The 26,813-nt window shown below is 40.8% G+C and overlaps 1 protein-coding gene and 1 long non-coding RNA gene across 6 annotated transcripts in view; both read left to right on the plus strand.

The window, feature by feature from the left end:
- Positions 1-9,742, plus strand: part of LOC115254541 (uncharacterized) — a 142,240-nt gene extending 132,498 nt beyond the window's left edge. The window contains exon 3 of the long non-coding RNA XR_003891897.2: positions 8,317-9,742. This is a non-coding gene — a long non-coding RNA (uncharacterized LOC115254541). The remainder of the gene's footprint in view (positions 1-8,316) is intronic.
- Positions 1-26,813, plus strand: part of LOC115257156 (uncharacterized) — a 771,557-nt gene that overhangs the window by 315,971 nt on the left and 428,773 nt on the right. The gene's annotated exons all lie outside the window — the stretch shown is intronic.

Consider the following 26,813-nt stretch of genomic DNA (forward strand, 5'->3'; position numbering starts at 1 on the left):
GAAACACCTCCAAGAATTTCTCCAGGAATTGCTGTGCGACTTTCTTTGGGAATTCCTTCAGGAATTCCTCCAGCAATTCTCTCTAAGAAGCCCTCCAAGAATTTCTCCAGGAATTCTTCGAAGATTTGCTACAGCAACGCCTCCAAAAAATCTTCCTGGAATGTCTCCAAAAATTTCTCCAGCAATTTCTCCAACGATTTCTCCAGGAATTCCTCTGAAAATCTCTTTAGGAATTTTTCAAAGATTTGTACCGGGAATTTCTCTAGAAATTCCTTCGAGAATTCCTCGATTTTTTCCAGGAATCCCTCCAAGAATTGCTCCAGGAATTCCTCCGTTAATTTTCTCAAAGAACTCCTAGAGGAACGCTTCCAAAAATTCTTACAGTAATGCCTTCCAGAATTCCTCCAGGAATTCCTCCAGGAATTCCTCCAAGAATTCCTTAAGGAATTTCTTCAAGAATTCCCTCAAGATTCTTTTCAAGAATTCCTCTAGGGATTATTAAGGAATTCCTTAATAAGTTCCTCTTGAAATCGTCCAGAAAATACTCAAGAAGTTATCCATGAATTTCCTCAGAAATTCTTCCAAGAATTCCTCCAGGTCCCAACAAACATTATTGTTGTCCAACAGATAAATAAACCGCTCTTAAGCTTTATTTTAGAAATTTTGGCTGAAAAAGCCGTTATTTAGCTGCCATTGGTACTTGGAGTATGGCTCCAAGAATTCCTCCGAGAATCTCTTGAGAAATTTCTCAAAAATCTCCACCAGAAATTCTTTTATGAATTTCTTCGGGAATTCTTCCGCGATTTCATTCAAAATTACTTCAACGAAAATTTCTTCTGAACTTCGTACAATAATTTGTTCAGGAATTTTCTCAACAATTCCATCAGGAATTCCACTACGAATTTCTTCGAGAATCTCTGTATAAATTCCTCCAGGAATTCCTTGAAGAATTTCTCCAGGATTTTTTGCAAGAAATTCCTCCAGAATTTCTCAAGGAATTTCTTCAAAAGATCCTCCATAAATCCCATGAAGAATCCCTCAGGGAAATTGTTCTAGAATTCCTCCAGGAATTTGTCAGAAAATCTCTTTAGAAATTTCTCAAAGAATTTTATAGGGATTCCTCTAGCAATTCCTTCATGAATTCCTCCAGAAATTATTTCCAGAATTCTTCCAGGACTTCCTCCAAGATTTTTTGCAGGAATTCCTCCAAAAAATTCTGAGGGAATTCCTTCGCGTATTCCTTAAGGAATTCATTCAGGAATTACTCCAGCAGTTCTTCTAAGAATTCCTCCTCAGGAATTCCTCCAGGAATTTCTCCAAGAATTCTTGGAAAATTCTTCCAGAAGTTTCTTAAAAAATCCTTCTAGAATTTCTCCTAGAATAGCTCTAGGAATTTCTTCTGGAGTTTTCGAAGAATTCCTGAATGTAAACCTTCAGGAATTTCTCTAGACATTCCCCTGGAAATTCCTGCATTATTTCCATCAGAAAATCTTTCAAAAATTCCTGCAAAAAATTCTTCTTTCAATTTTCCAAGAATTCCTCTAGGATTTCCTCCAAGAATTCTTCCAGGAATTCATTTCAGAATTGAACAGGAATGCTTCTAAGGATTCGTGAAAGCATGCTTCCAGAAATATTTCCAAGAGTTTATCCTAAAATTCCTCGTGGAATGCGTCCAAAAATGTGTCCAAGAATTACTCCAGGAATTCCTGCAACAATTTTTCAATAATTCTAACAAAAAATCCTCAGGAATTTCCCCAAATGTTTTTATGTTTGCAAGTCTGACAATAATAGATAGATCTATTTCATTTTTATACCGATTCCCTGTTTCTCAAAACGAGACTCAAATTCTATGTTATTGCGGCGAGAAGGCAACACAGTATCCTAATGCTAGCGGTTTGCATTAAGCAGAAGAAAAAATCAGTCAATCATTACCAAGCAAAACAAGGGAAAGCAAATTTGGACCCAAGAATCGGATTTCTGTTTTATTAATCACATTTTCATTAGCTGTGCTGCTGTCCGTTTTCAGTCAATGCCTATCTATCGCCTAAGCAGTTACACGTCTGTCCCAATGATTAATGAGGTTTTGCTTTATTTGGAAATGGTTTTCTTTTGGATTTGGCAGAAATATTGCAAAGCGGATCGTAATTGACCATCAATTCGTGATTAAGCCACACCGACAGTCGGAATCGATTTCAAATTATGCGCAGCTTTTCTGACTGTGCTGGTATGTGATGAAGGTTTATTTATTTTTCTTTTATATTGTTAGACTAATGAGACCGATTGAACTCTTAATCAAAAACATAATTATTAGCTACAAAGTATTTTCCCAACACTTGCCATAATTATTTATTGACGAAATCATTTCCCAGTTATTTTGCTCATAGTTACGTTAACTATCGCCGAGCATTCAAAAAAGTATGAAACAAAGCCCGCGAAAGGGTAAACTCAACTGCTTCCGCAAACACACTTTCGTACAATTTAGCAATCTCACACTCACTCACTGGTTTCGCAAAATTTTCGCCAGCAAAAAAAAAGAACGATGCATGGTTATGAATATTTGCTTTTCTTATCATCGCATTAACGGTTGGTTGAAGAAACATCACTCAGACTGGGGCACGTTTATCCTTCGCACACATATGTACATATGTATAGGGAAGAACGGGATTAAATGGGATATCAGGTCGGTCGTGGTCTAAAAGGCAGAAGCGTAACAGAAACACAATTGAAGAGATGACTCCTTCTAATGTTCTGGATTATAAATGCTTTTATAAAAGTCTATGAAATTTCCAACTGCATCAAGCTAACATGAATGTAGATAAAAACTTCACAAAAACAAAATACATAATATCTCATATTTATATTATACTAGCTGTCCCGGCAAACGTCGTTCTGCCTGCCTACTGTGATTTTTGACATGCAGCTCTATAGGGACGTCCCCGGCGAAGTCATCTGTATGGGAGCCCCCCGTTCCAGAGACCGGAGAGGTCCCGCACCAAGCTAAGAACCTTCCCCGGTCCCAAAAATATCCACATACAAAATTTCACATCGATCGGTCAAGTAGTTTGCGAATCCATAGCGGTCAGACAGACAGACAGACAGACAGACAGACAGACAGACAGACAGACAGACGGAAATCCATTTTTATATATATAGATCTCATGTATTCGGAAAAAAAAACTTTGATTTTTTTTTTGAAACAATAGCAATTAGATGTTGCTAAGTGATATTAAGGCTCAAATGAGAATTGCTGTTATCCAAAACTGAAAAAGCACTTTTCTCCAGAATGACAAAAAAGCAAACAAAACCGTTGTGTCCGATTGTCAAAAGTGACTAAATAAACAACCGGACATTCTTATTTTCTTCGATTTATAGATCATTTTGGGAAAAAGTGCTTTTTTAGTTCTGGAATATTTGCCATTTTCAATTGAGCCTTAATGAGTCCGTTACAAAATATGTGCGAACAGGAAGAAATCCCTAAATAGGGTATGTTCCGTCCTTTCACCAGGCTTCACTATGACGGCATCTTGGACTACTCACCAGTTCGGTTACCAACGTTCATGCACAAGCAAGCATCACAAGCGACGGTGGGGCGGAATGGCATCCCTTGACAGACATCCGGCCTGGCGCTACCTCAGACAAAGGATAACGAAGGGTTTATCGTAATCATGAATGTTCATGACTCGCTTCGACGTTGGCTGGCTGTGCGGCTCCGTCATCCGTTTTTTTTTTTTCATCACAACGCCAGCCTCACCCACATCCACAGCCACAGAGAATCACGTTCATTCGGTTACAAACCTCAGCAGCAGCTGCCTGGTAGGAGTCAACAAGTTGAAGCATAGTTCAACTGAATGTGGTAGGTACGGAGACAGCTCTCGATGTGGAGCGTCTTCCGCAACAGCAAGGGTATCACTTGAATATTCCTAAACTGGCTTGTGCCCGGAAATATTATGCTTGAAGGTATAGTAAAAGAAATTGGTACCCGAATTTAGTTCGTCGTGAAAAGTTTGCAAATGCTCATTAGCTTATAAAATGTCGTGTTTTTATTGATTTTTTTAGGTTTCTTCCAAATTTCGGAAAGGTGTGAACGTCCGAGAAGCCGCAGATTTCTAAATAAATAAAACAAAGCAATTTTTAACCTCCCAACTCACAATTCCATTGCTGATTGGTTTCATTCGATTTTTATTAAGGGTACTATTTTTTTTATTTTTTTATTACTAAAGCTAAAACTAAAACCTCTAAAGTTAATGTTTGAGCTGCCCTAGTTGATATGGTGAACATTAGCATCACTTGCACCAATTGGCGGAAGGCCTTTTGTAGTACAGTATGCGATGGCTTTTTTGAAAGCATTCGTAGGGGATGATTCATCACTAGGAAAAAAAACTGAACAATAGACGTATTTACTATTGAGATTTCCATCGGATACATCAATTGTGACAGCATATACATCTCTGGTGCTTAGTTCAGAGATGATTGTAGCAAAAATTGCGTTGCTGATAAGCACACATGGTCGAGGCATGACACGCGAGGTTTACCAGTTCATTTTTACTGAGAGTAGCAAACACCGGGTTCACAAGGTTTCTTAGACAGAAATTCCCCTTACGAAAGTAAGGTTCTTGGACCAAGGCTACTTAGGCTGTAGCATTTTGCATAAGTCTGCAAAAATTGATCGTTGCTGTTCTTTTATGCTGAAGTTTGATCTGAGCTATCCTAACTGTAGCCACTACCTAAATTTGACAAGATTAAGCTCTTTATAATAACAGCACAACAAAGAACAACAGCAGCAGTAAAACCAGATCGGTATCGATTGGAAAACGCCAAAGGTGAGGATACACAGAATACAATGTGTAAGTCACGAGAACTTGTAGGTGACAATTTAAACTAATCAATAACATCTTCATAATCCCGGCCTTATTTAGCCTCAAGCTAGTTTAGTTTCAACTAAAGAAAGGCAGCTGATTGTCTCGGAGAAACATAATGTCCACTGCACCATTGCTCCGGTTAGCGCAGTAAGGGCATACTGTTGAGGGCACTCTGGTACTCCCCACAGGCTCCGTTTGCGGTTAGGTTGTTATTAGACTCCCTTAACAATTTATTCCTAGGCACGGTAAGCATAAAGCGGGCATCACACTATGAATTAAGGGTCACTTGTTAGTGAACTCTTACCATCTAAACAGGCGGTCCGTAGTTCTTATTCTTCTTCTTTATAAAGAAGACGTTCCCACTAGAACTTGGCCTGTCTCTCTTCAAGTTAGTGTTCTTTGAGCACTTCCTCAGCTATTAATTGAAGGGATTTCTTTGCCTGCCATTGCATGAGTTTGTGTGGCAAGTACAATGATACACTATGCCCAGGGAGCCGAGAACATTTCCCCGATCGGAACGGGAATCAAACCTGCGGTCTCCGGATTGGCGATCCATAGCTCTAACCGCTAGGCTAACTGGAGACGCCCGTAGTGTTATTAGCAAATTGAGACAAGCGCTTCCGATTCTACACAGCTATCTATGGTGATCGAGAAAAGAATGATGATTAACCTGGGCTTGTTAGGGGAATATCTGTAAATAAAAAGAAAATCGCGTTAAGTACTGTTCCTTTGAATTCCACTAAGAATTTGCATCCTTTGACAGATACGCATTTCGACCTCAACTGTAAGGTCGTCTTCAGTGTCTTGTACTTGACTCGACTCGATGTAAATTCTCAGTGGAATTCAAAGGAACAGTGCTTAACGCGAGAAAAGAAGTTAATATTGATGATCGACGATAATGAATGTTTACTGCATGGGATGACAAATAAAAGTCACACACTCCAGCGCTCACGATGATTCTTTATCTTTCTATCGACAACATAATTGTCACTGCATAAGCTGTTCCGAATAAACAACAAAGCATCACATTTTTCACTTCGTCTGAGAGTAACATAACGTTTCCGCCGATGCACGAGATCAATAATTTGGTGTTTAGTGTTACCATGTTCACATATAATATACTTGCTTCCATGGCAACCTAGATAATACGGAACCGGTCAGACGCCAACCGGGCAAAAACGGGGATTGGTACATACTGAGTAAACATTTTCTCCTGCAAGTGGATGACCAGTTATGAGTGAACGCTGTTGGAGAATGTATACTTCTAGCACGAAAAAGAACCGTAGTTAGAGCCTTTTCGGGATCCGGGGGAATGATATTGTGCTGGTCCGACTTCGAGTATGGTATACAAAGTTCACCCACCTCAGTGAAAGAAAATTCCTCCCAAGTGCTAACATTGTAACGTCTTATTATCAGGTCAACATTTCATGACAGATGGACAGTTGTCTAGTCTAGAAGATGAAAGGGACAGAGCAGATATTAGCATTAACATAGTCGCCAAAATTCGTAATGGCCAGGACCTTGTCACAACTAAGGTAGGGTCTGGGACCATTTGGGCAGGAGCACCTATTTTGGGCACTTGCTGCTATAACTCAGTCAATTTAAAATCAATTGGTATGAAATTTTGTACATGGCTATATACTGTGCGTGTCTTACCGTATTCCAAAAATTATGTCAATTGGTCGAAAATTGACTGAGCTACAGCAGCAAGTGCCCAAAATAGGTGCTCCTGCCCAAATGGTCCCAGACCCTACATATGGGATAGAAGGACTAGTTGGGCACCCAAAAAAGGTGTGTAGACCTAAGCCGAAGTAATTGCTTTGCGACCCGAGGCTCACGAATAACTGCGAAGCAGCTTGCAAAGGACCTTCCCGACGTCTTTTTTCGTAGGGGGGGGGGGGCGGTTGTAGTGGGTATTATTGTAATTGTCTACACAGAATAAGTTCCGAGGTTTTAGAAATTTTGGGTGACGTGGCACATCCGTGCGGCTAAGAGCGCCACAACCAACTGCCTCTCTCGGTCGCGCTTACCTCCGTACTGACTAGTCATATTCCCCGACTCCCGAAGACATCGGTGCACTCTTCGGTCTTTTTCGTCGCCGTAGATCCGTTGTTTCAGTGCGGCTGACTTCAGGCATCACTATTGGTGCTATTGCACTCATTGCGATTGGTGCTACCGATCAAGACGTTCGAAATTAACGTTACTGCGATAATGCGATTTCCAAACCATAACCACCCAGACAACCAGTAATCGTATAAGATATGGCATAAGATGATAAAGTAGAGTCCATATACGTGCATGCCTCCATTTAGGCGCATATCGCTTCCACTTTAATATCTTATACGATCACTGGTTGACTGGGCAGTCAACATGTTGCCGTTTAGGACGGTGACACAAACTAATGCCGAATGCAATTTCAACGTTGTCTTTTAACAAATTAACCCTTCAGGACACGCGCTGTTGTAAAAAGAACAACACTACCAAAAACCTCGCTTGTCATAAACAGCGCGAGCGCGGTGCAGTTTTAGTAACAAACAGGCGCACATTCTGAAAGGTTAAGTTCGTTTTTGTAGTGTTATAAGCCTATAGAAGACCCTAAAGCCACTCACAAAATCAGGTGAATTGGGTGCAAAACAGCAGCGAAATAGTTTCACGAATAAAAAAAAAATCTCAAGGTGGATTGTAGCGACTCATAGGAGACCCAACTGTATTACAAATGCAATTTGGAGCATAGGTTATTTCTTAGTTTTGTTTTTCAATTTTCGGAATTTAAACGGAAACATAAAACTGAGTATGGCTTCAATGGGCTGTAAATCCAATAATTAGTCCAAGACGCCTTCATTGCGTATCAAATAGAAAATATAGCAGAATAAATCGAATAAATTGCTTTAATCTCTCTTGTTTGATTTTTTTTAAATGGTTCAACGTTTGCAGTTAGCAAATCCTCATATCAAATTCTTTCCGTTTTGTGTGCGGAAAAACGTTCCATTCGCATGAACCGAAGACTTTCTGCTTGTTCCATAATAAACGTTCTGTTGCTTTACCAGACCACCAGTTCGTCGTATAGTGTCAGGGTTATAAAACTACATTTTTATTGAAAGTTCCTGCTATGAAGGTTGCCCGGTGTCGAGCGTTTTCTACCCATATCCAAATAGTATGACACTGGAGATGATCCGGCGGAACTCTTTTGAATGTGCTGCTTCCTTCGTTCGTCTGCTCGAGAAAGGTTGGCTTAAGGAAGAAAATCTCAAGTGGCGCAGATAATCAGCGTGCTCCAGTAAGGATAGCTACTGAAGAGCACATAACGAGGTGATTTAACAATTTTTCTATAACATCACCCACTCTGCTATCCTAATGCTGTGCCCCGTTCTAACAACCAACGTCAAGAATCTCTTGAGATTGATTTTTTGTGCTTCTCCTGGCACTAAACGGCTTTTTCCTCTCTTTCTACTTGCAGGTAATGTTCCATGCTTCGCAACAAGCATATTTGTGGATCCTTCCTCGCTGGAAGTGCGCTACTTGGAAATAAAGCACGCTTTTTTATCATCGCATGTTGTCGAGGAAATAAGTGAGCTTGCGATGCTCTCAGAACGGCAGCAAAACATCACCGTTAGCAGGGCTACCGAAATTACATCTTCACGACGCAAACTAATCCGAAAGTAGAGTGCATAAATATTTTGACGGTCTAATCTCAGCAAATCAATCAGCAATCAACGGAAATAACTGCTCTGGACTACCATTCCGTGCCGTGTTATGGTATGGTGAAGTGGAACAGTGTTTCTCAAATATTCACAGCACAATCACACAGAATTGGTTTCTTATTTTTTTTTTTTTTGACAGCTTAATATATGAAAGTAGTAAGAAATGGGGACACTTTTTCTCGAGGACTGAACAATGTTAAATGAGCAGAGTACCTAGCCAATACAAGCATCGTATATGCTGTTGAATAGGATGCACAATTGGAGGCGATATGCTTATATTTTACGCGTGTCAAATGGAAGTATATACACATATGAACTCCACTTTTGCATCATTTTCTACATCATATACGACTTCGTGTTGGTTGGGCACACATTACATGGACGAAGCAATACATTTTTTTTTCGGGAGACGCATTTCAACTCTACGAAAACTTGGCTTTTTTGATGGAAAATTCTTGCAAAAAACACTATTGAGAACTACTGAAAAAAAAGTTGAACGAGCAGTAGCATATGTTGCTTCTTCAGGTTAAAGCAGCACCAGACGTCTGCCACCGCCACTGGAAAATTAGCATGCAGATCCCGTATCGCTTCAGAAAAAAAAAATTTCGTCCTGCACTCAAGGGAAACTGTATGAAACGACGACTGCAAGCAATTTACCTGCCTGCCTGCCTGTCCAGGCCCAGCTTTCAGTCACAAGACGCGATTTTCACATTTTTTCTGCTCACACTTAGCACTTTGGTTGATAGCACCACCACCAGCACCGCCGAGGTCGAGAAAAAATCATTCGTCTTGCTTAGGCTTGAGCCGGGGAAAATCTTTTGTTGACAATTGATTATTTAGGAAAACGAGATAACAAGTCGCCGCGTTTCGCTGACGAAGCAGAAGATTCAAGGAAATATCGCTAACATTATCTCTGATGCTCTCCGCAGGTAGGATGGCTTTACGAAGATATACCTTTGGTGAATAAACATTCGCCAGATGTAGTAAGTGTATCTTTGGTTTCTGCTTTTATCATTGCTGCCGGCTGTTTAATGTGATGAATTGTTGAATTTTGTATTTTCTTAAATATTGACTTATCAACGCAATATAATTGGAAGCGTCTTGAGAACTGAAAAGAACAAGTGACATGTGAATTTGGCTATTTGATTGTGTAGTTCTTGGTTGGAACATTTGTTCGCTATCACTGTAGACAGAACAGCACAATAGAATATTTTGTTTGATGACTCCATATCAATTTAGTTTTATTTCTGTTGCAGCTCAGGAATGAATCCGAATTTCTAATACAGGCTGAACAATGGTTGAGCATTTCAGGTACTGAATTTGAATTCGATAAGCGATTGGCTAATATCGGTCCACGAGACGAATGACCCATACAAGGTTCAAATCCCCGAAAAAAAACAAACAATATCGGTCAAAGAAACATATTTTTCGACAGCCTATTACAAATCGATATTGCTTTACCAATTTTGTAATTCTGATTGCACTTCGTAAAGAAAAGCAACTTTGGACAAGTAACCGGGTACTCCAAGACGCAGGGGGCACCCCTATAGCCACCCAACTGGCATTTTTAAACGCGTTCCAAACAACCAGGGTCACTACTGCACAGATTTAAATACCCCTAAGTATGTATCTCGTCGGTCTTTGTTACCGATTAGATAGTGCCTATTGTCAACCTCCTCTTCCAGAAGCCGAACTGATCACCATCTATGCAATAAAATCAACAGTCTGTTGAGCATGATCTTCTCGAGCATCTTCCCCGCCGTGACGCGGAAGTTCCTCATAAGTGATCCTCTCCTTATAACCCACCCCAGTCTCCAGTGCCAGTGTACCTATAAAAGAACTCCGAGGACTTGAACCATGACGCGAGAAGAACCTTTCGTTGATCCTCTCTGCCATCTCCCAGGACTACTCTCTTCTCGACTAACTAAAACACATTCCTATGGTCGCCAAACCCTTCGTCTCTCCGGAACCACCAAGAAGGCATTACTTCAGAGAGCGGCTAGTGCACATCGCATCCTCAAGGTTAGCTGTGTAGCCTGCAGCAACGAACATCGATGACTCGCTTTGGAGAGTCCATCACGGTAGCATACTGGCGCTTAGCCAGTTTTCCAAGTGGTCCTCACCACTCCCTTTGTCCTCGGAAGGCGGGCAGGGTCAACCCCGCCCGCGCCCAACTGCTTGGCAGACATCAAGAACAGATGCCCACGTGCAACCCGATCTGACCTGCTGAATGCAAGGGTATCACTACCCTCCAGGTCCTATCAGCTGCACCAGAAAGTTGCTGACAGCAGGGTCTCCACCTGCCCCGACTCTTGCCGGGGCCCCTTTTTCAACCGCGGGCTCGGATCCAACCCAGTAGACCAACGCCACGACAGCACCACAACCGCGACTTCCTCTCCGCGGCCACTTAATCGCTTTAAGGGTCGATCTCGACCACAGGGCACCGGTATGACCTACGAAGCCGACTCCGAACCCCTGGACCACCTCTTGTACTGCATCTGAACTAGCCATTCTCCGAGTCCACGCGCCACCTTCTCTGTAGCTTCCAGACGATATGGGTGATAGCCGTTGAAACGGCGTTCCAGCCAAACTCATCCCTACACATCCTCTGGAGCGAATTGTTCGGAGTTGTGTCCTCCCCGCATGTGGCAAGCATGCGGTCACGCATTGTGCGAAAACGCGGGCACGCGAATAAAACGAGTTCCGCCGTTTCCTCTAAACCATTGCACACCGGGCATTCGGGATAATCCGCATGCCCGAAACGGTGTAGATACTGTCGGAAGCAATTATGACCTGAAAGGACCTGTGTCAGGTGGAATATAACTTCCCCATGGCGCCTATTAATCCAACTATCTACCCTCGCTATCAACCTATAGGTCCACCTTCCTTTGATGGAACTGTCCCACGCGCGCTGCCATTTGACCATAGAGGCCATCCTGGCAGTCCTGCGTATGCCTCTTGTGCCGCGCATTTCGAAGCACTCCATGTGACCCTGAAGGCGTCACCTCAAGGATTCTTATTACCTTACTGACAGAGATCCTCATAACAGGCTTTTTTGATAGCCATTGTTTCGGCTTTGAGCACGTCATGGCAGCCGTAAACGCCAGCCTTCATTCATGTCGTTCCTCACGTTTGCTGCATCCCATACCTAGATAGGCGCTGTGCAGGTTCGCAATCGCCTGAGTCTACCAGTACGCCTTACCTTACCTTACCGGTCAGACCAAGATCTGAGTGTTCTCTGCTGTACGTAGGCATCGTCTCCGTTCTACTCGATCATATCTGTGTGTCTCCGATTTCGACTTTGACCTCGTGAAAATCGTTCCATTCGTGTTTGTCCCCGCTCTCCTCTGATGCCATGTTAAACAGCAAGCACAATCTTGCCGTTACCCTCGAATAGTTTCTAAGGGACTCGAGCTACGCACATCACTCGATCCTTCGTTGCTTATTTGAGAATCCGTATTCGTGCATAATCTGCCATTGCTGGTCTCGATCGATTGTATCATACGCCGATTTAAAATCGATGACCAAGTGATGCGGCGGCATTTCAGCAACACCTGGCGGATGGTGAACATGTGGTCTGCATTCACCCATGAATCCAGCATGATATTGCCCCACGAACTCTCTTGCAATCAGTGGTAGACGGCGACATAAGATTTGAGAGAGTATCTTGTAAGCAGCTCTCAGTAGTGTGATCGCGCGATGGTTTCCGCAATTCAACTTGTCGCCCTTTTTGTAGATGGAACACACGATACCTTCCATCCTCTCTTTCGGTAATACTTCCTCCTCCCAAATATTGGTAGTGACCCAGTGTGGTGCTTTCACGAGTGCTTCTCCTCCGTTTTTAAAAGCTCGCTTGATAATTGATCTGCTACAGCGGCTTTGTTGTTTTTCAACCAGCCAGCCTCCTCTTCAATCTCTTGGAGATCAGGGGCTGGAAATCTTTCGTCTTGCGCACGAGCTGTTACCACGCCACCTACGGTGCTTGCAACGTGACCATTGAGGTGCTCATTGTAATGCTGCGCCATCTTTCTCCCACCTCACACTCGATCCTGAGAAGATTCCCGTGATTGTCTCGGCACATGTCGGCTTGTGGCACATATCCTCTGGGCGAGCAGTTCAGCTACTCGTAGAACTTTTGTGCCTTCTTGGCGCGGTACAGCTCCTCCAGCTTCGCGATCTCATTCTTCCTGCTGGCGCTTCTTCTTTCGGAAGACTGCCCAGTCAACCAGAGATCGTATAAGATGTTGCATAAGATGTTAAACTGGAAGCGATATGCGTACATTTTACATGCGCCTAAATGGAGGCATGCACGTATGGCCTCCACTTAATCATCATATGCAACATCTTAAACGATTACTGGTTGTCTGGGTGAGTTCTGCCTGTTCCGCACCTGTATATAACGTGCATCTCGTACGGTGCTGCAACATTCTCGCCCATTCTGCATTCTCTCGTTTTTCAATTGTTCACATTCGCCGTCGTACCAGTCATTTCTGTGATTCGGAGTCGCGAAGCCTAGTTCTGCAGCCGAGGTACTACCTATGGCGGATCGGATGTCCATCCAGCTATCTCCAAGTGTAGTTGCATTAAGCTGCTCTTGCGTTGGTAGGGCCACTGCTAACTGCTGCGCATAGTCTTGAGCCACTTCTACGTTACGCAGCTGCTCGATGTTGAATCGCGGCGTTCAACTTCGACGCGTGAGCTCTTACGATTTCGTGATCTTGTCCAGGTTTCTACCTTTAGAGTTGGTCCAAGAGAGCCTCATCTCCACCCCTTTCCAAGGACCAAGGCGTCGCCCTTTTTACCCTTGGTGCATACCCTTCTACCTTTGCGTGGCTTAGCATCCCTACTTTCCTGCTCCTCTTTCTTCTTCTTGTACCTATCCGCTAGGATTCAGGAGGCGCCCTCTTCATGACTTTCCCTAACCTCAGACCCCGGGGTCTGACGTACTGATATTATTGACTAGGGGTTTAAAACCTCCAAGCCTTGCGAGCGCCGCGTGGTAGCTCCTCACCTGACGGCTGCGTCGTACACTTCTGCTTGTCGTAAGCAGTCGCGTCTGGCGTATTTTTCGTGCATGCGAAGCCCTCCGTCTGGATAGATTAAGGCACCTCTAACTTCACGGGGCCTGGCTGATTTGCAGCTGTCATGGGCTTATAATGGTTCGGCTTGACCGCCACCATAGACTTGCGAAGCATCACCAAGCAACACTATGTACAACGCATAAGGCGAACTCAAATAGATACAAATTAGAGCTTAAAAACAACAATTTCAAAATTCTAAATCTATATTTGATTTGCCTCCTAACACAAGGGGAAATACACTAAACACAAATGAAGTCATGTTGCATAAAAGTCTAAAAACCCTTTAACAATTCACAAAGAATAAAATTAAGCAATTCGTAGTTAAAAAAAGAAACGTTGTCCATTCGTTACTGAAAGTCGCGTAATTTGTGTACCACTTCCAATTAAACCTCAAACGCAATGCTGCTTATCTTTCATCTCGTGCACTGCTAGAAAGTATCAATTTCCATCCTCTTTTCGAAAATCCATTCAAGAAGGACGCATCCGCCGGAATTCAATTTCATCTTTCGTCAAAAATCAATTTAAATCAAATTTACATTTACGCCTAATCTTGGATTCGCTAATCTCGCCACCAGCAGAGGTAGACCATTTCTCAACCTACTCACAATGTATGTATTCCCCCCTGGCAGGCTGACTGGCTGGCTGACTGGCTAAGGTACTAGCCAGAGTAGACGTGGTTGTACATTTCCGCTGGAAAGTGCGGACGGAACGATGACGGCGCACAGCATCCGCCGCCGTCTCCATTCGTAGCTGACGGTGATGAAGAGAAAATCGAAATTCGTTTTCATTTCAATTCCATTTAAGACATCCGCCTGGGAAAATATCAGTAAATTTCTATCTTCAGCGAAAACGAAACGTTTCCTATGAGGAGAAGAGAAAAAAATATTTTGCAAGCTGAATTTTGAGTGTGCTCACCGTGATTGTCGACCGAGAGCTTTTAGTTGTTGAGGTACATCAGCAAACATTTAGCATTGTTGCAGTTGGCCTCAACATGGAAGATGTAGAAGACACCATTAAAATTTGTTGTTGAGACGTATCTGAATTGCAAATCAGGAAAGTTTTGGCCACCTGTAAGTTTCGGTTGCTTGAGTCTTCTTCATGAAATGAGTTTGTATATTCTGAGCAAATCTTTTAATAGTTTAAGTTACACTGTTTCATTATAACTATGCACAGTTTGATCAATGAAAAGTCAGGTTATATGAATTTTCAAAATTCTTGAATTTTACATATTCATTACTCATGCTAAATGTTGCACAAGTGTCATTGTTAACTAAAGCAACTAAGCCACTTCATTAAGATACTGCTATGTTTTTTTTTTGTATTTGCAGAAAACAGCGTGAAAGCTGTAAAAACATTCCATTTCGATAAAAAAATAAAGCTTCATGTATTTGTGTAACCATGAAATATTTGGAAATTAAGAAACGATCCCCTTCATTCAGAAATAATTTTCCTTCGTCCTGTTGGTACATAGTTAATGAAAACGAATGTATTCAAAACTTTCTCCTCCCAGCGATGACGGCTACGACGTATGAATTATTTCCTGAACGACATGAATAATTTGTCACAACACCATTCGCATGCATTCACAATTGGAGGAAATAGAGGGTGAAGGATATTTGAGACCTGGTCATTCATACTTCATAACAGTTGCTACATGATGTTTCTCTTCGAGCAGTTTTCGTTTTAACCTACATTGTGTGCTTCGTCGTGCCATACCCTTGGCAACAAACTAAATGACCGTAGTAGTTTCTAATGTCTCAAACAGAGCAACAACGGTAGCATATCTGGTACGTTTTTTATTGTGCCCTGTGTTCTCGAAGCATTATTTAACATTTCTACTCTGACAACCCGTGACTAGGAAAGACACAGTTCCCACGGGTAGGTCACAACATGAGTCCAGGGAATTCCAGAGCAGGGCGATTCGGTCGGCAGTGTACTCAGCTGAGCACTGGGAATCCCATGAATATGTATACAGGTTTTCAATTCTGCATAAAGCTGTAGCAACATTTTTTTGCTCCTCCCATGACTGCATGCGATTTCACTTTTTGCCGCGTTTTTTTTCTGTTAAATTTCTACACGTATTTCCGCTTAGCTGCATCCATTATTTGCCCTTCTGTGCAGATATCAGCGGCAGTCAGTCGTACTAAGGGACGTAATGCTGAATGATATCTAAAGTTTACTGAGCTGGTTATTTTACTTTGGAATTAATAGTAAGTCTCGTCATCTTGTGAATTGATCTGATTCGGGAATTTTCTTAAGGAAGCAATGGAGCATCTACAAATGACGTAGTTATTTTTGATCGATTTTTAACACCCCCTCCTTCCTCGTAGCATATTTTCCCCTACCTAATACATGGTTCGTACTTAGCAATATCAGACACTGCCCCTCTCTCCTAAATGGACGGTCCCTAAGGATACCATTGCGCCTCAGCTATGTACACCTTGCCGTCTCCGAGACGGTCGATTTATTCGTAATCAATGAACACCAAGTAGATTAACTCTTGTAATTCATTGAAAGTCCAAAAATGGTGTGGATCATACAAGATCGTCCGGTACGCAATCCTGGCTACTGATGTTACTGCAATGATCGAGATATTGCAGAAAAGCCAATTTATGCATCAGTTGTTCAGATATTAGGAATCAGCATCACGACTAACAGGGTAGCGGCTGGTATTTTGGGCCTTTTTTAGCTATAACTCAGCCAATTTCAAACCAATTGCCTTGAAGTTTCGTACACGGCTACATACTATACGTACGTACTCTTCAGCGTTCAAAAAAGTGTGTCAATTGGTTCAAAATCGACTGAGTTATAGCAGAAAAGTGCCCAAATAGAAGCCCTGCCAAGATGGTTCCACTTCCCTATGTGATCGATTCCAGGGTTCTGTTTGATTTCATGCTCCTGAAGGCTGTTTTTATCTTCTGCAATGATGTGTGCTTCTTCTTCTTTCTGGCTCGACGTTCCAATTGGAACTTGGCCTCCGCCTGTCTTCAACTTAGTGTTCTTTGAGCATTTCCACAGATATTAATTGATGGGCTTTCTTTGCCTGCCATTGCATGAATTTGTGTATATTGTGAGCCAAGGACAATGATACACTTTTCCCAGGGTGTCGAGAAAATTTCCGCGACCGGAACGGGAATCGAACCCGCCCAAGTAGCAATTTAAATTTTATTAGTTACTACAAGAGTGCTATAAACCAACATTGATAAATCCATCGGAAAAGCGATTTTACCTTCAAAACCTCTAGCACAACGTTTTTAAGACTAGAATACGGCCAGTTGGCCCACTCTAAAGAGGGTTATAAAGTTGCTATTGAGGCACACATCAAAAACATAAAGGTTACTCGATCGGCTATTGATAACCGTTTAGAAACCATTTGCAAACTGTAATTAAAACAAAACAGCATTTATGACTGCTGAATTCATGCCGCTTCATCTAGACAAATGCTCTTCAATCTACGAAATACTTTTATGATAACAATTTTGAATTTATAACATTCATTCAGTCTCGATAAATTAATTTGGTTAAACATAACACAAACCTAGATTGCAGATTCCATTCGAAGTGTCATTCATTTTTTAAGCACAGTATTTGTCATATATTGCCAACATTTTAAGTGCCGTGTAAGATTCATTGTGAAACATATATGAAAAACTGTGAAATTTCTAGTGCCCTCTCGAAAAGTGCATTATTTTAAATTATTTGTAAATGTAAAAAAAATAGGTGAAAATGAGAAATTTGCAATGTAGGCTAAATTGTGCAGTGTTTATGTTATGAAATATAATATAAACATTATCTGATCACCTAAAACTTGTAAACGCATAATAAAATCCATGAAACAGGCTAGTGAAAATTATGCAAATCTCCTGAAGAAATAAAAATCAACATGGAGGAGTCACAAAAATCAGTTTTGAGCTAGAAATGTTGTTTTGCTTACATGAATGCAAACAAAAGATCAAGTAGCTTTTATTTGGCATTTATGATCGTTGAATGGTTATCTTAAATGCCAATAGTAAACCGTTCAGCTATTTTTCAGCTTTTATGATGACCAAGCAGCACCCGTACTTAATTTTGACAGATGATGTTGTTGTCATTTGGGTTAGAATCCGCGTCGATAATTTGTTAATATTCGCGTTTGTGTTAATGGTGTGAAATGAACAGCAGACCATCATTCTGGTTGTTCCGCGAGGGCCGTGACTTTTGCTTTGTGAAGCTTTTCACCGATTGGCTGCCGCGCCGGTTGCGTATTCCGTCGGTACAAAGTATTCTCTTTGCCGCCGAGGATGATAAGATTACATCGCAGTGTCTAGTGATTGGGTACCGGAGACTGTTGGATACCCGGATTTCAGGAACCCGTAGCGGAAGATTCCAGTTGTGGAGCTGGTAGCGCGAAGTTAGTATAAATTCACACATATAAGACTGGACAAATATTTTTTTTTCCTAGTCACGGTAGCATTGCAACTTCGAAACGATACTATAAGTCGGCTTAAAAAATGATTGCAGTGGAAGCTGACGTTGGTTTATGTTGACAATTAAAAGAATAATCATGTAGACATGTCTACCCACATTTACTGATAATAATGGGTTTCTGAAAAACGTCGTGAATAGTGATCCTACGTGCATTTTGTTGGTTCCACTTTTGCCAGTTCTACTCCAGATTTGCTTTTCAATTTCTCTGTTTTTTTTCTTATTCACTGTTTGTTTGTCAACAGAGTGCAATATATTTATTATGGCCTTTATCTAGAGGAAGTAGCAAGTTTAAATGCCGGTTTATTATATTTGAGGGTAATTGGTTTAAAAGTGACCTTTGTAAAGGCAAGATAAGTTTATGAAACATTTTATAAAAACATTTATAAATTAATAATTTGCAGCTTTAAAAGGAGGATTTATTGGGGTCTCGAGTACCGTGCCAAAGTTATTTTTAAACTCAGATTATTTTTGCCTTGATTATCATACTAAAGAAGGCTTCAAAGATATCTTGGAATCCAAACATAAGGCAAGATTAGATTGCATTCTTAAATGCTCTTTAAAATTAAATCAGCACGTGATTTGCTACAATAAAACCTTAATAAATTGCACCGAAAGCTAAACAGTTGTGGAATTGTTACTTGGGCGCCGTCTCCGGATTGGCAATCCAAAGCTTTACCACTAGGCTAACTGGAGACCCCAATGATGTGTGCTCGAACCAGTATATCAGCGGATCAGTCGTGTCGATTCACACCTGCCCATACGTCTCTTTAACGGGAATCGCAGTATTCAGTTTAGTCCCACTTCGTATGTTACGTCTACACATCTTTCTTGAAAAGAACAGCTTTGATTACTCATGTTTTCACTCACCTAATTCATAATTGCATGTAGGGGGATTAGGGGCATAATGGACACCCTAAGCAAATGAGTATGTTAAGCCTGTATAACAGCCAAAAACATAACATATTATCAGTTGGCTTACAACTTTAACTTGTTCCCTACGTATTTCAATCATTTACAGCTGGTAGAATGTCATTATTGTGAAGAAATAATGAATTGAAAACCGAGTGTTTTTTAGGGCTGGCAGGAAAGGTACGGGGCGAAATGGACACCCATCGGGGCATAATGGACACCCCTGCATATTTTATGATGTATCTTTGAGAATATCGACCAGTTAAGTAATTTGCCATCGGAGATCAATACCACAGATATTATACTCCATCTTAGACGAGTTTACATAACTTCAAAGTTAATTAAATAAATTTTAGGCTAAAATAATCGGATTGAATTTTTTCAAACTATCTAAAACGCCTAACAGTATGCAACGCGCGTACATCCATTCATAATTGCCAGTGTTCATTTCGCCCCGAATTGACTACAACATTGAAATTGCTATTTTCAGTGTGTTCTGATCAAACATATAATACTTCATCTATTGCTAAATCTACGGATACATGTAGATAAGCTAACAATTCACTTGTTTGTATGGTGGACACACTCAATCACTCGTAATACCTTATTTGCTGCTGCTTCGAAATTATAAGAATTTCACCATATGAAAAACATATTTCAATTTCAATGATATTCTGGTTATTTTGAAGGATTATAAATGGTACTTTTGAAAAATAGAACAATGACTTGTTCCTTTACACTTATGCATTGAAAGTTTTACATAAAAGTCAACGGTTTCGGCAAAAACAGGGGTGTCCATTTCGCCCCGGGTGTCCATTATGCCCCTAATCCCCCTATCGGAATTATGTCTGGGTCATGATGACCTTTACTATATTAATTAGCTCACCCGTATACATTCGATACTGGTGAGTAGCGACTAGTTTCTTGGATGACTTTCCAGGGTCTGCACTTCACCTGCTGAGGGAGCACACAGGCCCGGATTTAAGGGGGGGGGGGCAAAGGGGGCAAGTGCCCCGGGCCCCCCGATGAAGGGGGCCCCCAAGAATCCGAAATACAATTTATATTTTTCAACGAAACCATATGAAATTCACGTGAATGAGCGTTCATATTTTATACAAAGCCCCTATAGCCACAGCTGTTAAGGTGTGGATATTCAGCATGACCATACTAAGGGTGACGCGTTCAATTCCCGGTCGTTCCAAGAACTTTTCGTAAAGGAAAATCCTTGACTTCCTTAGGAAAAGAGTGTCTTCGTGTCTGCCACACGGTATGCACATACGAAATTGTCATTGACAAAGGAAACTCTTTGTTAATAACAGTTCCACAGTTACTGTGGAAGTGCTCATACAACATTAAGGTAAGAAGCAGTGTCCCAGTGAAGACGTCACACTAAAAAAAGAACTTATAATAGGGTTCCTAAAGGTATCTAAACTATGTTTGGCCATTTATCTGGATTTTCTCTTAAGAATAATTCGAAATCAAAAGTTTCATAATTTTTGGTGCAGTATTTGAAAATATGAGATTTTCTCTAAAAACCATTGAAAGTTCTTATCGAGTGGAAACACTTTTCCGTGACTTCAAGTTGCTACAAAAAGTGTCTCTAAGCAGAGTGTAAGAAAGATTAAGCTTTTGAGTAATTGTACATCAATATAAATTTCAATAGTTTCACACATTTATCTATTATTTCACAATGATTATACAATTATACATACGTTTGTTGATTATGATTATATTTTGGAAACAAATGTCTTATACTTATTTGCATCAGTTCCCTGATATTATGAAAAAGAGAAGATGATGAATTCTGGAGATGTTTGGGAGTTGAGGCTAGTTTTGAAAACCGAGTGTCCTGGAAACTGTAACTTTCCATATCTTTATGTTTGGTTTTACTGAAGATATTAAGATTTATTGCTACAGTTGCTCCCAAGAGACTAATATTTATATAATCTGAATTTTGAAATACTCGTCGATCCCGTGCAATCTCAAATGAAGTTGCTGCATATTTTAGTAGATTTTTAACTGAACGCTAAGTTCTTAAACTTGTATAAATGTTTTCAATTTGGATGAAAGTTTAAAATATATGTACTATCTGAACGAGATGTCATTCACGCTAGTATTTTGACATTTGAGTCAAATATCAAATTAAATGTTCGAATAATTTTCTATTTGTCGAAGTTTTGGAGAAGTTCAGAAATCAGAAGCTTTCAATATTAGGTCTAAAATAATACATATGATTAGGAACAAAAACGTAATTGTATGGTTCATTTTTTTTCGAAATTTTGATTCTGGGCCCACTTTTTAGGGTTTGCCCCGGGCCCCCCGAGGCCTAAATCCGGCACTGGGAGCACACGAGAAGTTCTGAAAGTGATTTTCATCACCTATTATTTAACTCCAAGAGGGTGATACTTCAGCAGGGTCCCTGATTTCCACTTTGCATCTTTATTTACATTGGAAGCTACTCAGTAGAGAACGGCAGTCGCTTTTGTTTGCCTGCTCGTCAGCGACGAAAGTAAACTGCAACGGAAGCCACACATGGAAATTTTTTATTTTTCCTCCTTCGCATCACATGTGATCGACGTGACGCGATTCGTGAGTGACTGTACATAAGATATTTTATTCGTTTTCCAAAAAAAAATATGATTTTATTTCTAACAATACAACATTTTTATATGCAAAAATTCTCTTCTTATTATGATAATAACCGCTTCAATCGTTCCCTATGATTCATTTATTCGTTTGCTGTTCAAACTATGAACTCACAGCAACATATTACATTGTTCAGCGAATAGCGCATCGCACCACCATTAACCGAGAAGAAGCATGGAGATACGAGTTAAAAACAGAAAGAAAATCACTCTTGTGCCTAGACCGTGAAACATTTCACACCTAAGTTTTTTTTAGACCGGATGGAATGGGAATGAGCTCACGTTTTTCTCTAAGAGTTGGAGTGCAACCGCCATACTGCATTTAACGTAACTTTCCCATGTAACACACTTGTCACAGAAGAGTGACACCGACGCAGGTTTTTGCTGCGCAGAAGTCACTGTGACTTACTTTTAGCAAGTAAGTATTTATCTGTTAGAAATAAGTAACAGGGACTTCTGTGCAACAAAAACCTGCGCCGCCGTGACGTTTTTGTTTCAAGTGTGTTACTTGGGTTCCACACCAACTGTCACAGTCGTCACTACCGTCGACCTTCTACGGCAACTGCTGTTATGGCTAGCCACGAATTGTCGATCCGGATAGAATTTCCCGCCCTGGTGACCAGGTCCCCGTCGGCGCCAGTGAGTCATCAACCTTGGCCCCCATCACCGGTATTCAGCTCAGGCCTGTATCCATCAATTTTCGGATTCAACTGAGGTCGGTACTCAATCAATGCCTACGTAGGGGGTTGGTTTGAGTTTGAACAACACCTGACTGCCTGACACGAATGCACTGTAAAGTGTCATTATTAAATAAAAATAAATAAATCTGACTGCATTTGGTTGAACGCGAAGGCGAGATCTCCAAGCTCCGGCAAGTCTCTGAGTCAAGTAGCGGGCTTGCGCACTGCCATCTTGTTCTTTAGAGGCGGAAAACTGCGTAGTCCAGGTTTCTCCATAAAAGTTCGAGAGTTACAAGATAGTGGAGCCGACCAGTACGTCGCGAGAGCGGAGTTCTAGTTTGCTGATGTGCCATGTGACCGACCAGTGTCTTGGCCCTTCGGGGCGTGGTAGATCGCATGATACGGCGTCCAAATGCTTGAAGAAAGTTGGCCATGAAGAAGAAGGTCAGCCAAAGGCGTGCATAATTACTATGTCCGAGTCCTCCGGAACTGATATAAGCATGTCGTTGGCTGGGTTTAGCGGGACGACAACTGTATGCCACACAACTCGGTTCGAAGCTTCTTTTTTCTGTGGTTTCTGTTGAAAGCCAATCCTACAGAGCAATCTCCAGAGATGTTGGAAGGGATTATCGAGGGCCTTTTTCCGCGGCATGATCCTTGTCCTTAGCCTCATTTCGTAGGACAGCCGGGGACTGGGGCTGGCTATGTAAGGAGGGTCACCGATGTGGAACTTGTGGGGATAGCAAAGTCCCTTCGCGTAGGTAAGGCCCCAGGTCAAAGCTGACCGGACACTGAGTAGGAAATGCACATGAGCTATCGGTGGGAAGGAAGGGGGCGTAAGTGTTCTTCGTTGCCATGACAGTCTCGGTGCAATGGTCCGACGGTGGTTGGCTGGTCTTCGTCCAGCGATAGAAGGCTTTGCTCGCACCGTCCGAGGGTTCGCCTCGTACTCAATTACTCTTTGTGACCAAATCAAAACTTACAAATAAAATGTTACTGCTATGGCGAAGTTCACTGTTTACATTTATTTATTTCAGATATGTTCATTTTTTTTCTAGACATTATTCAAGAACTAAGAGTTATACAAAATGTATGCGCAATACACATCACTTTCCACACAACTCAACATGCAATTAAAAAATACCTTTTTTACACTTGTCTGCGTTAACAATTACCTTGAACTGCCTATGAAAGAACCTGTGGTAGCTGGCCTCGAATATTCACTCAGCTCAGAGCAGAGGGCGGCCTGTTTCCAAACCGTGTGCATATCTATATCGACGCAAGAAAAAAAGATTCAAGAGTTTCCTCGAGCACGAAATATTAACTCCTCTCACTCCCAACCTCGTCGTCCACATTCCCAGCCATTCGGACAGACGAAGCTCGACGGTGACTTTTCACTGCACCGACCGGCATCGTCAAAGTTGAATTGCTGTATGTTTGTTTTTGTATGATAAATTATTGCAGTTCATTTAAAAGGGAGATGCAGAATCGAAATCGGTGGGAAACGCCGGACACTGGTCAACAACCACAGCGAAAAAAACAGCCCTGATCAATCCACTTAAAGCTGGCGGTGCATGCTGAGCGAACACATTTTCTCGTACGTTTGCATATTTTTCTTCTGTTCGATGTGAGATCGCTGCGTCTGTTATAGGCTACTATACCATTACTATCGAAAACATCTTATTATCCTTTGTCCATACACACAGTCTCTACAATGATTTGAGTGGCTAAAATTTCGGACCATCTGAAATTGATGAGTAGAAATTCTTAGTCCGCGGTTTTTTTAAGAAAACCATGTGTCTCGAATGATTCCATGACCGTTCCGCATGTTCAAATTCTACGACTATTGCAAAAACAAATACTGGCAGATCCACTGGAAGCGCGCTAACGAATAGTTGCGGAATTGGAAGTGTACACCATTTCATAGTTTTGAGGGCAAGGGGTCTCCATAGATGGTTTTAGAAAATGCTTCCCACCCAGGGACCATTTGCAGTAGCAAAGAGTCAACTGAGAAGGGAGAAGCAATTATTCCGGAATGATTTCAGTGGATGAAAGAAGGATTGTTAGGAATGAAAGGGTGCATGCATTGAATGTAGTGGTTAATCATAATTGCCATTGGTAATCAACAGAAAGTTTACATAATTAAAACAGATGGTTTACAAACAATCAATTACGTATGCGACTTTTAGGAACCATTCTTGATATGCACTCCGTGCAGATTCAAAGTTTGATTATGGAAATGTTTTTGTGTAATTCGATCGATGGTTCTGGCGGAGCTTATAGGCTCCACTGAAGATGCGCCTTCGTATTTTACGGTTAACGTTGTCTGCCGTTAATAAGAATCCGAAGGAGACGAAGTCCTTCACCACCTCGAAAATGACCCCGTCTATTGTAACACAACTGCCTACACACCAAATTTTTTTCGCTGAAAATCAGCAAAGTTTTGCTGAATTTTGCCGAGCTGAAAATTCAGCAATCCGTTCAGCAATAAAAATTACTGAATTTTTCAGCAATTTCGGATGTCATCGTAAACGTCAAAAGTTTACTGAAAGATCAGCAAATTTTTGAGGATTGCTGAAAATTCAGTGATTTCGACCGACGTGGGATTCGGTACCACATTGCTGATGGAATTCAGTAAATTGAATCAAAATATAATAAAATCGACTTTTTCTTTATTGAAATCAACTGATTAGTTGCAGTAAGCAAAGAGTTGTTTTATTTCCTCAGTTTTATGCATGATAATAGAAAAATTTGTAAGTTATGGATCGGGAGCGGTCAATTGGAGCGGATTCTGATTCCATTGGATCCTCTGATGATTTTTAATGTTTGGAAGTAGTGTACTTTGTTTATCACCTAAGAGAAACAATTTCTGGAAATCATTATATTGTTATTTGCTTAAACTTTGATACATACGTGTGTGAATGTGTAGAATTGTTTAATTATTCACGTGATACACATGTTTCATTGAAAATACTTGTGGAGTTGAACGAAAAACTGATTTGTGTTGCCGTAAAAACAAGCGATGCACTCTTTTTACCTTTTTTTATATTTTGACAAGCGGATTGCCGAGGTGGCGGCCGGTCGGGAAAAAACTACTGAAATTTCAGTAAATCAGACGATTTTGCTGATTTTCAGCTAACACAAGCGATTTACTGATTTTTTCAGTAAAACGTATATTTACTGATTTTGCTTCAGCAAAGCATTTTGCTGAAACATTCAAACGATGTTTGGTGTGTAGGCTTGCCCGGTCGTTCGTGCCATGGCTCCTCCAGCTAGCAAGTACCGTGATTTCGGGTGAAATTGATCGACGTGAGGGCAATTTTTGTTTGTCAAAAATAAAGCTTTGAACTTGAAACAATTTGTTGAAAATGACCATCATCTGGCTCAAGAATTATTAAATCATGAGTTTACATATTTTACAGCCAATTTGTCACATATTTCTGTATTGAATTTGATATTTTCCGAAACTGCGTGTTTGGCGAATTTCAAAGGCACTATCAAACTTTTGTTATTGTAGCTGTATCGCCCATGGAATAAATATTCGAATGAATGTTTATATCTGCCAAGTGTTCGCTAAATCCGATTTTGTCATCAAAAGTTCAATAAATATGAATATTTTTGCATAAAATTGTACTTTTGCTAAAGTAAAGACTTGTTTAGTATGAAAATTGCATACTTTTAGGCGTTTTATTTAGATTTATTAAACTTTAAATTTAAATAAATAAGAATTTACTAAACTTGTAAAAGTTTCACAAAGCTTTTCGCATTCTGGTGTGATTAATTCAGATGGAAAATTTATTTTCAGCACAAACAAAGACATTTCACTGACTGATCAATTTCACCCAGAAACTAAAATTTCTGATTTTTTTATTTTAAATGGTATTTATTGCAATAAAATGATTTGCAGTAACAGTTTCAACCTCGTTGACTGATGAAACTCGTGGTCGTACTTGTTTTAAAGCATTGAGTTTCACTATATTGACAACTATTTAAAAATTAGAAGCCAAAAACTGTGAAAAGTGATCAATTTCACCCGAAATCACGGTAATTCATTTTTGATGAATCATGATTAGGGTGCCCCACACTTAATGTGAAAAACCTACAATTCGAAAAACTCCAAGTCTTACCTACAAAGTCAGTTCAAAGCTACGTTCAAAACTTGAATGAAACCGGTTAAGACTAAGGGGGCGCTCAACGAGCTTGAAGTTTGTATGGGAAAACTTGGCTAAATGTATGCAGATATCTTATGTCTTCAATTTTTGCCGCTAGGTGGCACTGTAAGCGTTCAATGATCAAAACATTTGGTATTCTTGTGGATAACTATATGCCAAACAACTTTGTCGAAGACTGCAGTGATCCGACGACTGTTAAAAAAGAAAGTTATACCCTAGGTAAAGTGAAGCAAAACTTTATTGATGTTTCCCCAGTAGGGTATGTGTGCCATCAGTAATCTCACGCTCCCATATTCATC

Source organism: Aedes albopictus, chromosome 1 (genome assembly GCF_035046485.1).
Source record: "Aedes albopictus strain Foshan chromosome 1, AalbF5, whole genome shotgun sequence".
Taxonomy (NCBI): domain Eukaryota; kingdom Metazoa; phylum Arthropoda; class Insecta; order Diptera; family Culicidae; genus Aedes; species Aedes albopictus.